The sequence below is a fragment of the Chrysochloris asiatica genome, unplaced genomic scaffold (genome assembly GCF_000296735.1).
Source record: "Chrysochloris asiatica unplaced genomic scaffold, ChrAsi1.0 scaffold00039, whole genome shotgun sequence".
NCBI classification, from domain to species: domain Eukaryota; kingdom Metazoa; phylum Chordata; class Mammalia; order Afrosoricida; family Chrysochloridae; genus Chrysochloris; species Chrysochloris asiatica.
The window spans coordinates 2,853,573-2,866,749 of NW_006408557.1; positions in this window are offsets into that span (position 1 = coordinate 2,853,573).

Sequence of the window (13,177 nt, forward strand, 5' to 3'; positions counted from 1 at the left end):
CCATCTTTGAGAGTGGTGTGTTAATATCTCCCACTATAATTGTGGATTTTTCGATTTCTTTCTTCAATTCCAGTAAGGTTTGCTTCACGGTTCTCTTTCATTGGGAGCATATATATTTATTATGGTTATGTCATCTTGCTCAATTAACCCTTTGATCGTGAGATAGTGTCCTTCATTGTCTCTTATGCTGGTTTTTATCTTAAAGTTTACTTTTTCGGAGATTAGTATTGCCACTCCTGCTTGTATATTGTTGCAGTTAGCTTGGTAAATTTTTTTTCCGTCCTTTAGCTCTTAGTCTGTTTCTGTTTTTTGTCTTTGTGTGTAAGGTATGTCTCTTGCATGCAGCATATTGATGGATCTTGTTTTCTTATCCATTCTGCCACTCTCTGTCTCTTCATTGGTGCATTCAACCCATTGACATTCAATGTAATTATTGATAGGTATGAATTAATTGCTACCATTATGTTACTTTTTGGTGGTGTTGTTCATTTATTTGTTTTGCATGCCTTCTTGTGGTGGGTTTGTGTTTTTTGTGCTATTTCTTGTCAGTTTCTTTTTAGTTTTCATGTTTGCTTGTTCTGCTTGGAAATTCATTTTTATAAGTTGTGAAGTATTAATTTTCTTTGTGGTTACCTTATAGTCTACTAACTTTTCTCTCCATTTAAGATAATCCATTGTATCCTGTAATTTACCTGACATCCTCACCACTTGAGTCTCTGTTACTACTTTTGTCCTTTCTTTGACCTTGATATAATATTGATCTTCGGTTGACCTCCCAGCTCCTTTGAGTTTGTTGTTGTAGTCTTGTTCTGTTCTGGACGCTGCTATCTGTTGACTGAGTTCCAGTTGGTGTTGCCACACTTGTCAGTCTCTGTTTGTTGTCTGTTCTTGTTGGTTTTCAATCCACAGAACTTCCTTTAGCATGTTTTGAAGTGCTGGCTTGCTTTTGATAAAATCTCTCAGATTCTGTTTATCATGGATTGTCCTGATCGTACCATCATATTTGATTGATAGTTTTTCAGCATAGATGTTTCTTGGTTGACAGTTATTTTCTTGTAGGGCTTTGTATAAGTCTCTCCATTGCCTTCTTGCCTGTATGGTTTGTTCTGAGTAGTCAGAGCTTAATCTGATTTGCTTGCCTTTATAAGTGATATTTTTCTTCTCCCTGGCAGCTTTTAGTATTCTTTCCTTGTCTTTGATTTTGGAGAGCTTGATTATTATATGTCTTGCTGACTTTCTTTTGGGGTCTATCCTTCCTGGGGTATGTTGGGCTTCTTGAATATTTATCTTCTCATCTTTCAAGATATTAAGGAAATTTTCTTCCAGAAGCTCTTCAACTATCTCCTCCATGGAACTCTCTGCTTCTTCCTGTTCCGGAATGCCAATAATTCTTAAGTAGTTCCTCTTCATGTTATCCAGCATGAATCATAGACTCTCTTCAGATTTTTTTAACCTTTTTTCTGCTTGTTCTTCTATCTTTGCAGTATTGAGAGATTTGTCTTCCAGTTCGCTAGTTCTGGCTTCCATATCTTCTATTCTGCTCCTTTCCCCTTTCAGCATATTGTCCATTTCTGAAATCTTATTATTGATCATCTGGACATCTTTTTGCAGGTTTTGAATTATTTCCAATGCTGTATCAATCTTATTTGATTGCTCCTCTAGTACTTTCCTGACTTCTTCCTTGTTTTCCTCCACCCCTTTTTGGAGCATTTCAATTTGTTTCCATATCATTTTTCTGAATTCTTTCTCAGTAGGCCTTTATTTTTAAGAATCATATTTAATGCATTGCACTAGCTCCTTGGGCTTTGTTACACTCCATTGAATTACTTAGCAGGCAAGCTAATTTTCAAATCATATACACATACTATATAATAGTAGACATGGTTTTCAAAAGTACCGTTTGCTGTTCACAAACTCATTATGTAAATTACAAGAGAACACCCAACATTTTTTTCAAGTGGACATTTCTTCAATGACTTGGAATATGCTATCCCAACTCACCATACCCCACCCCTGCAGGATTTCTTATGTGCTGTGATCTTAGAACTGTATTTTTATGTGGCAGAGCCATTGTGAGGAATGAGTGTTGGTCTGCAGACACTTCTTGGGAGAAAGATGAGACTGTCTGTGTCCATAAATATTTAGTCTCAGAAACCCCACATAGGATTGCTTTGAGTCTGAATCATCTGAATGGCAGTGAGTTATTTCTCACAGCATAACCCTAAGGTAGGTCAAGGGTGAATTTAGCAGTATATGATATATGAACTTACAGCAAACACACAGCTGTCTCTGTACAAAAGACTTTGTCGGGACAATAACATCACGTAGGCATAAAGGGAAGCAAACCATCTGATGTGCTCCAAGACAAATCATGCACTCCTCTGACATCCTCTCCACCATAAATAACAACAGGAAAGATTTAACAGTTCTTGATAGACAGCAGATAAAATTAAATCATGTATTAGTGCATGCTGAAGTCCTGATATGGCGCTGTAGGAAAAGCATTGGACAGCAAGGTCAGTTTGAAATGAAAGATTAGCAGTTCAAACTTACCAGCTACTCCTTGGAAACCATATACAGGGTTACTGTAAGTTTTAACCAACTCAATGGCACTTAACAACAATAACAGTTCATGCTGGATATTCTTTATATAGGACTTGTTTTAATCCTCAAAACAATCCTGTGAGATAGGTGTTTTTATAAAATTCTTACTTTACAGATGAGGAAACAGGCTCAGAGAAATTAAAACACTTCCCAAGATAACACAGCAAGTAAATGATAGACCCAGAATTAGAATCCAGAAGTTAAGCTCCAGAACCCATATTGTATTTTTTTTGTGTGTGGTACCTTTCATTCACTTATTCATCTATTCAGGCACCCACCCACCCACCACAAACACTCAGTGAGAGACTACTCTTTGTCAAATGCTGTCCTGGATTCTTGTGATACATAGATAAAACAAACACTGTCTTTTCTTTCATGGAATTCATGGCATATGTAGTAGTAGCAAACCACAGAAAATTTGATGAGTTTACACTGTAGAAAAGGAAAGAGACAGAAGCACTAAGTAAGCTTAGAAAAGTCTTCCTTGTTCTTGAACTTGTGGATTTAGTAGCTTAAGATACCAACTAAGAGGGAAGGAATCTTCACAGCAAGGCTCATTCCCATCTCCTCTTTATGCAGGGTTGATAAGGATAGGTAACTTAGACATTGGCTACCTAAATTGAGGGGATGATAAAGGCACGAAGTGACTGGCTTACAAGGTTTCAAGAGGGAGTTTAGTTTCAGAGTGTGCAGGGGAAAGTAGAATCCCCACTGAATAATTTTCATCTTGTCTAGATGGGTCTGGTGAAAAGAGATGGGGATAAGATTCTTATGATTCATTAGTGAATAATTGTTATCATGACTAATTGTGACTGTCACAATTGTAAGGTAGAAGTTTTGTAACAAAAAGGGGGAGTAGTTAACCTTACAGTCCAGGAACAGAGGACCCTAGGATCATTAAGGTAGAAGAGTAGGAGCGGAATATGAGACCCTATCCATAGAAACAGCGACAGCAGAGATGGAGGCAGGGATGAAGACATGGAGAGATAGAGCTGCTGAGGACTCTAGACTCATGGAAAGAGAAAGGCTGTGTGCTGGCAGCCAAGAGGCAGGCTTGCAGAATGTGCCTTTTGGTTGCTTCAATTATTATATATTCCTGGAGTGTTTTGGTGTGTACATTCAAAAACAAAACAAAACAGCAACAACAAAATAAACGCCAGAGGGATTAGAAGAAAATACTGTTGATTGATGATCCATGGAGGGGATTGTAGTCATTGCAATAAAACAAAATATGATAGAATGAGTGTAAAACTGATGTTCTCTCATGTAAACTATCACTCAATTCACCAATAAAAGCTTAAAAAAAACACACAGACAAAAAAACAATTGTGTGGCAAAGAAAAAAAAATGTCTTCCTCATTAAGCCTGTTGTTGTTGCTGTTAGGCACCGTGGAGTCGGTTCTGACTCATAGTGACCCTGCACAGGTTTTCTGAGGCTGCAGATCTTTACAGGAGCAGAAAGCCTCATCTTTCTCTCAAGAAATAGCTGGTAGTTTCAAACTGTTGACCTTGAGGTTAGCAGCCCAATTCGTAACTACTACGCTACCAGAGCTCCGTATCATTCAGCCTAGGAATACAATTATTATGGATTAATTTTTGGAGTAGACATCAGCTGAATATTAGCTTGACACAAAAGCTATAGAATTGTCTACAGCTGGGTCTCTCTACTCTGAAAGGCTGGCTTCTCTCTAGGTGTTAGAATGACTACAAGCTTTTCCAACCTTCATAGTTCATTCTCAAGATGGGAGAGAAATATTTGTTTCTTAAAATTTCCAGTGGAAGTCCTCAGCTTTGAGTTGAACTAGACATTGCTGAACAAGTCATAGAAATGTTGTGTGCCAATGTGTTCACTACTCAGATTTCTCAATCAATCTCATATGTCAAAGAAGATAGGCTTGCTTTGATTGGCTTATTCAAATATGGGCTTATTCTCCAAGCTGGAAATAAGATCCATAAAATCAAGCTGCATGGATTTTGCAAAAAGACAAGGAGTAGTTTTGGATGAATATTAGGAAGGATGTTAACATTCTATATAGATTTGGTAAGAAATTCAGACGTATATTACCGCTATTTTATCATGAGTGCCTTCTATAATACATATGAAAATGTCACATGTAGAAAATTTGAGCAGGGGTTTTGATTCCCAAATAGATATACATATTTTATAATCATAATACAAAATAAACATTTAGATATATTCCCTCATCCCCATTGACTACTATGAAACAGATGTATGATTATTTAATAATTCAATATTAAATAAAGAAGTAAAAGTTAATACTATCAAATTATTTCTCTTTTACTTGGTGTGACAGCAGACAAAGGAAAGTGATTTGGGTCTGGGGAAATATTTTCTGGTGCTGCTTTGGACAAAAATGTTAAGTGGAGAATGAGAGGGAAATCCAGTTGGACTCACTGATACTAACTTCAATGGAATCCAACTGATTGTCTTGTAAACAATGGTCAATGGAAAAATTGAACGTCACTCTTCCGACCTCTTGATTTAAAAAAAAAATGTATGAGAAGTTTTTTCAGTAGTGGAGTCTTGGTGTGGTGCTGTAGGATAAACACTGGACTGCTAACCAGAAGGTCAGCAGTTGAAACTTGCCAGCTACTCCATAGAAATCCTTTTCAGGATTCCTATGAGTCGGACCCAACTTGACAACACCTAACCTCAACAACATGTACACTTCTCTCTGCAGCTGGGCCTCTGAGAAACAAAATATATGCTCCATTCTAAAATATAATATTTTCATTTTCTCCATAACTGTGCCCTGTTTCTTTGTCATTCCTTTAACCCTTTTTGTTTTCTTCAATTGTTTAGCAACGAAACTCAGAGTCAACGACCCAATACATGGTACTTGGATTTGAGCAAAAGTTCCTTTGGTTTAGGCTTGCTTCAAAATGATCATCTTTATCTTAGTTGTAAAAATGAAAAAAAATAGACTTCATTATTCTATTTCCACCAATTTTTAATAAAATAAAAACAAAATTTAAATCCACATTTAAATTGTTTTTTATCACTGTATAGTAATTAAATCAATGTTACTACTAGTCATTACACACCACTGACTTTCAGTACTCAAAAAGTTTTTATTGTCGCTTGAATTCAATTAATTAAAATGTATTTTAACTTGGAAAAGACAGATTGGGGAAACCATGCTATCACAAATCACTTTCGTGATCCCCATTCCACATCTTTATTTTCCATAAGTTCTAATGACCATATTGGTGTTACCAGCACATGACCATGATCCTCTTCCATATTACTCATGGTTATGGAACAATTTGTACTTTCTAAATACTTTTGAGACACTCCCTTTTTTTAAAAAATTAAAGTGGATTATTATCATACCTGGATAATAGTTTTAAGGATTTCATGATAGCCTATGGAAATTTGAAAATTTGAATAGGTCTGTCCTATGGTTTATTTGTGAGATCACAGGTTAGGGAATACCAACTTCTGGGGCAAAAAATATTTCTACACACACAGCTGGCTCCAAAGACAGCCATAACACCAAATTCACCCATGCCATGGTTGATGCTTGTGCCGAGGAGAATTCATAAACACAAATCCAATTTAAGTCTGGCTCAGAAAAGCAGTAAGTGTTTAAATTGGATTTCTGTGGAGTTCATTTGGATTAGTCTCAGCATGCAAACTGCTTTATAGGTATTTATTATTTCATTATTTCTAGCAAAGGATATTATAGACCCAACATTTCTAATTAATTGGAAATGAGAACAGAACACAGAACTTTCACCATCAAATTTGTACCAAACACTAGGGTCTTTGGTTAAAGCTGGCTTAATTAAATTAAATTCAGTTTTGAGATTTTATGCTTGATCAGAATGTCTTGCCTTATGCACCAAGTTTGTTTTTCTTAGTTGCTATTGAGCTAACTCTAACTCATGGCAACACCATATACTAAAGAACAAAAAGTTGCCTAGTCTTGAACCATCTTCACAACATTAACATACTCAAGTATTTTTTTGTGGCCACTTTGTATGAAAGTAAGTAAAAAAAAAAAAAAATGTTGCCACTAATGTTCCAGTTCATACATGCATGGTTTATTCCAAGGAAAATGTATCAAAACATGTCTCTGTGATCAGTGGATGGCTCCAACAAGTTCTATACCAAAATTGTAACAATATTCAAGTGGATATTTTCTCAAATCATTGAAGCTTGGCAACAAGTTTATAGCATTTCTGTATAGCAACATTTTTTAGATGCATAAAGCATTTTAAAGATGATCAGAAGGATCTCAAAGATGAAACAAGAAAGGGAAGACTAAGAACCAAGATATTTTAAGGGAATATCTTGATCTCAGTAATCTTTCTAATTGATGAATGCTCAAAGTGTTGTATGAAGATCAAATAGCTTAAAGAGCTGATCTTTCATCACGTTTTCAAGCCAGATAAAGCAATTAAAGACAATTTTATAGAATACGTTTTAAACAGGGACAAGTCTTGGTTTTACCAATATGATCTAGAGATCATACAATGATGATCTAAGATCCACTCAAAACAGTGGTTTCCATGGGGATCTACTGGGCCAGTTAAATTCAAGACAGAAAGGTTAGCTCACAAGTTTAGTGCTAGTGATATTTGTAATCCTGAAATAGTAATCTTGATTGACTTTCTCAATCACTGGAGATTATTAGGAAGGAATTTTAAGAAAATTTTAAACTGTGTTTGATGAGGAAAGGGCTAGGAAAGTTGCACAGAGGAATTATTTCCACCACGACAATGCACCTGCTCATTCTTTGTTGATAACAAGAGCTGTCCTATAATAATTTTGCTGGAAACCTTACTCTATCTACCTTATAGCCCTGATCTTGCCCCTTCAAATTCCTTTTTGCCTCCAAACTCAAAGAACATTGAAAAGGACCATGATTTGAGTCCCTTGAGGATGCCTAAACTGCCATTTTGATGAAGAGAGCAAAATATGTTTGGGGAAGAGCTAGAGAGATGGAAATACTCTTCAGAAATGTATAGACCTAAGTGAAAAATTTGTTGAGAAACAATATCTTCATATTTTGATATTTTTGCTTAATAAAGGTTTCTAAGATTTTAAAGCAGTACTTCTTGACCTACCTTCATGTTTTGGGTGCCTTCCAACCTAGTAGGTGATGGCACTCAACGTTTAGCTCTATATTGAACAATATTTTAAAGTGATCCATAGATTTCTCATTGGCCACATTATGGAAGTGATCTTTCTTCCTAATCTGTCTTAGTCTGCAAGTTCTGCAGGTCACCTTGCTGGTATTTGAAATACTGTTGGCATAGCTCCCAGCATCATAACAACATGTAAGCAACTACAATACGACAAACTGACAGGTGGTGGCAAAGTTTAGCAGGACAGATACGATACAGTGATATGGCATGTAGGAAGTGACTTTATAGAGACCCTACCCAAAATTGAATCATCTCTTTCTTAATGTATTCTCTTCTTTCAACTCCCAAAGCTTCTGGGGTATCTTTCAAGGACTTGCATTTCAGGCTTCTTCTTGTATATATGCCCCACACCCAATTGGTCAATGAACTACAATTATGGTTTATTCAACCATTCTTGATGTTTACTATTTCTTTCTTTGTTGGCAAACTGATGGCAAGATTATGTGATCCATTGTTATGCTAATGAGTTTCTGGGTGCATGGTGAGTTGGTTATCTTCTTATCATTTCTTTGCATTTTAGTAGAGGCTTTGGAGTGGTAGAGGTGGTGGTAGTGTGTGTGGAATCATTTGTAACTCACAGCGACCCTGTATAGCGTTTCTGAGGCTGTACATCTTTATGGGAGCAGAAAGCCTCATCTTTCTTTTGTGGAATGGCTGGTAGTTTCAAACTGCTGACCTTGAGGTTAGCAACCCGACTCATCACCACTATGCTACCAGTGTTCCTTAGAGACTTTCGAGTAAGGAGCCATAATATAAAGTAGTATCTGTACTGAAGGAGATACATGAAGGAGCTTACGGAAGTTACTGCAAAAGATATTTGGGTGGGGGGAAGAGATTTGGAGCAGATTCATTGCATGTCCATTAGGGGGTTTATCTATGAGGGGGCTTCAAAAAATTCATAGAAAGTTGTAATTAGAAGATACTGGAACTTTTCTACCAAATTTTTGAAGCCCTCTTGTACTTGTACTTAAGTCAACATTTGGACTTTCGCATAGCATTTGATAAATAACTCATTGTTCTGGTTTCTAGATGTAAGTGCCAGAAACAAGCAGTTACCTGTTAATATCAACCATGTGTGCATGCTAATTTGCTTTAAGCTTTTACATAATGGGGCTGCAGACCATTTGTAGTCACAGAGGATATTTCTCACAGACTGTAGTCAGTCTCAGGTTTGAAGTTTGGAAGTGTTTGTATTAGTCCTGATTTTTCTTGGTTCATATTTCCAGTGAGAGTCGTGTACTTTGCATACATATGTTCACATCACAAGTTAACTGTTTTTTATGTCTTTCACTAAGAATTTACCTCACATTTAGTATTTATCTATTTTCATGAGGGAATAGAATGTTTAATTTGCCATCATAAGGGATATGGTGGTTGGTGGTTACGTGCTGTGATGTTGGTTCTGACTCATAGTGACCCTGGACAAGGTTTCCAAGGCTGTAAATCTTTACGGGAGCAGAAAGTCTCATCTTTCTCCCATGGAACAGCTGATAGGTTTGAATTGTTGACTTTGAGGTTTGCAGCCCAATTCGTAACCACTACGCTACCAGAGCTCCTTATCATAAGGGATGTAGGAAACATTAAATAGAGATGAAAAGAATCTGGTCTGAGAAGTGGCTGTTGGATGAATAATTAGCTGGGTGACTTTGTTGTTATGTGCTGTCGAGTCAGTTCCAAATCAGACAGACTCTGTATGGGGTTTCTCTGGAGCACTGACAGCTTTAAACTGCTGACCTTGCTTGCAGTTCAGCTGATCTTGCTTGCACCAAACCAGTACTCCAGCTGTTTGACTAGCTGGTGGAAATTACTGCATCAATTTATCAGTAAGACTAGTTAACATTGGTATGTATGGAAAACCCCATCATATAATTTCAGGTTCATAACTATAAATAAATCAAAATCCCAATGCCACTAAAAATATTGTGATTCCTAGTGACCCACCAGGTAAGAAGAGAACTGTCCCTATGGTTTCTAAGGCTGTAAATCTTTAAGGAATCGACTGCCACATCCTTCTCCAGTAAAGTAGTTTGATGGGTTCAATCCACTGACATTTTGGTTAGCAGCTAAGTGCTTTAACCAGTGCATAACCAGACATCCTATATAACCCAATAAAAAGTCATTGCCATTGAGTCAATTCTGACACATAGCAACCCTATACAGGGTTTCTGAGACAAAATCATTACAGGAGAAGATAGCTCTATTGTTCTCCCTCAGAGCAGCTGGTGAATTTGAGTTGTGGACCCTGTAGTTAGTAGCCCAATGCTTAACCCATTATACCACCAGAGCTCCTTATAAGTATCAATGTTATTATCATTAAGTGCCATCTGGTCAGTTCTGACTCATAGCAACCCTGTATGGAGCTTCTGAGGAGCAGCTGGTGGGTTTGAACAACTGACCTTGTGATCAGTAGTCAAGTTCTTACCCTACAGCCCCACATTTATTTAATAAGAATCATTAAGTGTTAAATGTGTAAATGACAAGAGTTTGCTTTATTGCCTTAAGCTTTTTCCTTTTTTATCCCTTCTTGTTATTTATGGGTGTGATGTAATTTACATGTGTCCTTTCTACATCTGATTCCTCATTCATAAAATGGGTAAATAATGAATAAAAATAATGTCTTCTATAAAATTGTTATGAGATTAAATAAATTAATGTAATTAAAGAGCTTTAAAAAGGGCTATACACATATTAAAAGCTATTGTTGTTGTTGTTAGGTACCGCTGAGTCACAGTGACCCTTTGCACAATAAAATGAAACATTTCCTGGTCCTGCTCCATCCTCACAATTGTTATGATTGAGTCCATTGGTGCTGCCACCATACCAATACATCTCATGGGTGTTTTCTGTATTTTTTCTGACCTTCTAATTCACCAAGCATAATATCCTTCTCCAGGGATTAACCCCTTGTGATAATATGTCCAAACTATAAGAGACAAAATCATCCTGGCTTCTATAGGAACAACCTGGCTGCACTTCTTCCAACACAGATGCAGTCCACAGTTTGTTCAGTCTTTCTATCCAGCACCTGAGTAAGGGTTGATTACAGGTAATACGAAAATGGCTGCAACAATACATTGACAGAGAACTTCCAGAGGTTCAAGCCAGATGCAGAAGAGGCCGTGGAATGAGGGATATCCTTGCTGATATCGGATGGATCTTGGATGAAAGCAGAGAATACAAGAAAGATGTCTTCCTGTGCTTATTGACTATGCAAAGGTTTTCAATTGTGTGAATCCTGACAAGCTATGGACAACACTGTGAAGTATGAGTACTCTGGAACACTTAATTGTGCTCATGTGCATAGATCAAGGAGCAATTGTTCAACCAGAAATAGAGAACACCAAATGGTTTAAAATTAGGAAAGTTATATGCCAAGATTATATTCTTTCATCATATTTATTCAATCTATGTGCTAAGCAAATAACCAGAGAAGCTAGATTATATGAAGTAAAACATGGCATCAGGATTGGAGGAAGACTCATTAACAACCTGCAATATGCAGATGATACCTTACTTGAAGAAAGTGAAGATGATGTAAAATACTTCCTAATGAAGATCAAAGACTGAAGCCTTCAGTATGGGTTGCATCTCATTGTAAAGAAAACAAAAATCCTCACCACTGGACCAGTAAACAATATCCATATAAATGGCAACAAGATTGACATTGTCAAAGACTTCATTTTGCTCATATCAACCATCAATACTCATGGAAGCAGCAGTCAAGAAATCAAATGATGTATTTCATTAGACAAATCTTTTTAAAGTATTGAAGAGCAAAGATGTCAGTTTGAGGACTACGGTGTGCCTGGCACAAGCCATGGTATCTTCAATAACTTCATATGCATGTGAAGGTTGGATAGTGAAGAAGGAAAACCTTAGAAGAATCGATGCATATCAGTTATGATGTTGGAGGAGAATGATAAAAGTGCCATGGACTGCTAAGAGAACAAACATCTGTGTTGGAGAAGTACAGTCAGAGGGCTCCTTGGAAGCCAGTATGTCCAACCTACATCTCTCATACTTTGGACATATTATCAGGAGGGACCAGTCAGTCACTGGAGAAGAATATCATATTTGGTAAAGTGGAGAGTCAGAGAAACAGAAGAAGATCCCCAATAAGATGGATTGGCACAGTGGCGGCAGTGATGGGCTCAGGCGTAGCAACGATTGTGAGGTTGCCCCAGGACTGGGTGGTGTTTCGTTCTGTTGTGTTTAAGATTGTTATGAGTCAGTACTGACTCGGTCGCACCTAACAACAACAACAATGCCTAAGATACCAGTCTTTATATGTTTGTTTGTTTTTTTTTCATTTTTCACTACTTCTAATTTTCCTAGATTTATACTTTGTGCATTCCATGTTCTGATTAATAATGAATGTCTGCAGCTGTTTATCTTCATTTTGAGTTCTGAAACATCTGCAAATGAAGGTCCTGCATCATCATGGTCAACTCCTTTGAGAAAATGCATTTCAAATGCCATCCAAACTGAGGGGCTCATCTTCCAGTACTATACCTGGCAATATTTTAGTGCTATACATAATGTTTTCATTTTCCATCATTATATCTGATAACGTTCCACTGCTATTTATTATTATAATACTAAATCTACTACTAATAACAGTATCACAATTATTGCCTTATTGTTAATTGCTCTCGTTATTGTGTTACCGTCTATGTCAAAATGTTAGAGCAGAAAATCCTTCAGGTTGGAAGGACCTAAAAGAGAAAATTTTAGAAAAACTAAAGATAGACAAAATCTTAATTCTTAGTTTCTGCTCCTATAAATTATTCAAATATAACTGCTGTAGTGCTCATTTTAATCCCGTAACTTCAAGAAGCAATTATCATGTGCACTTGTAAGTGTGACCCATAAAATCAGCACCCTCTTTATTTTTTACACAGAAATTTCTATGTCTTATATTAAATAAATAATTTTATGATAATTTATACTATGATACTATGAGTAATACAGAGATGAGAAAACACATGGTTTCTATTGCTACAGACAAAGCAGAATGATATATATACATGTAACTAAAGTCCAACATGCTGTATCTACAAATATGAGCAGAATCAGTTGTCTCACAAAAGATGAGTATTTTGATTATTTGTGGGCACAATGGCATTTCAGTCACTCAGTTTGAAAGTGAGACAATTAGATTCACTTCGGATAATCACATTTGTTGGATTTCACCACTCCATCATGGTTGACTCAGTTTCAAACTGTTTATTAGCTCCATAAAGTAGCCTAAACTCACTCTAAATTGATACTTGGAGCAGATAGGACATCAGTATTGGATAGTGCACTGGACCACAAGTATGATTTGAACCTCAAGGTCGGTGGCTCAAACCCACTAGCCACTCCTTGGAAACCCTATACAGTATCACTAAGAGTTGGA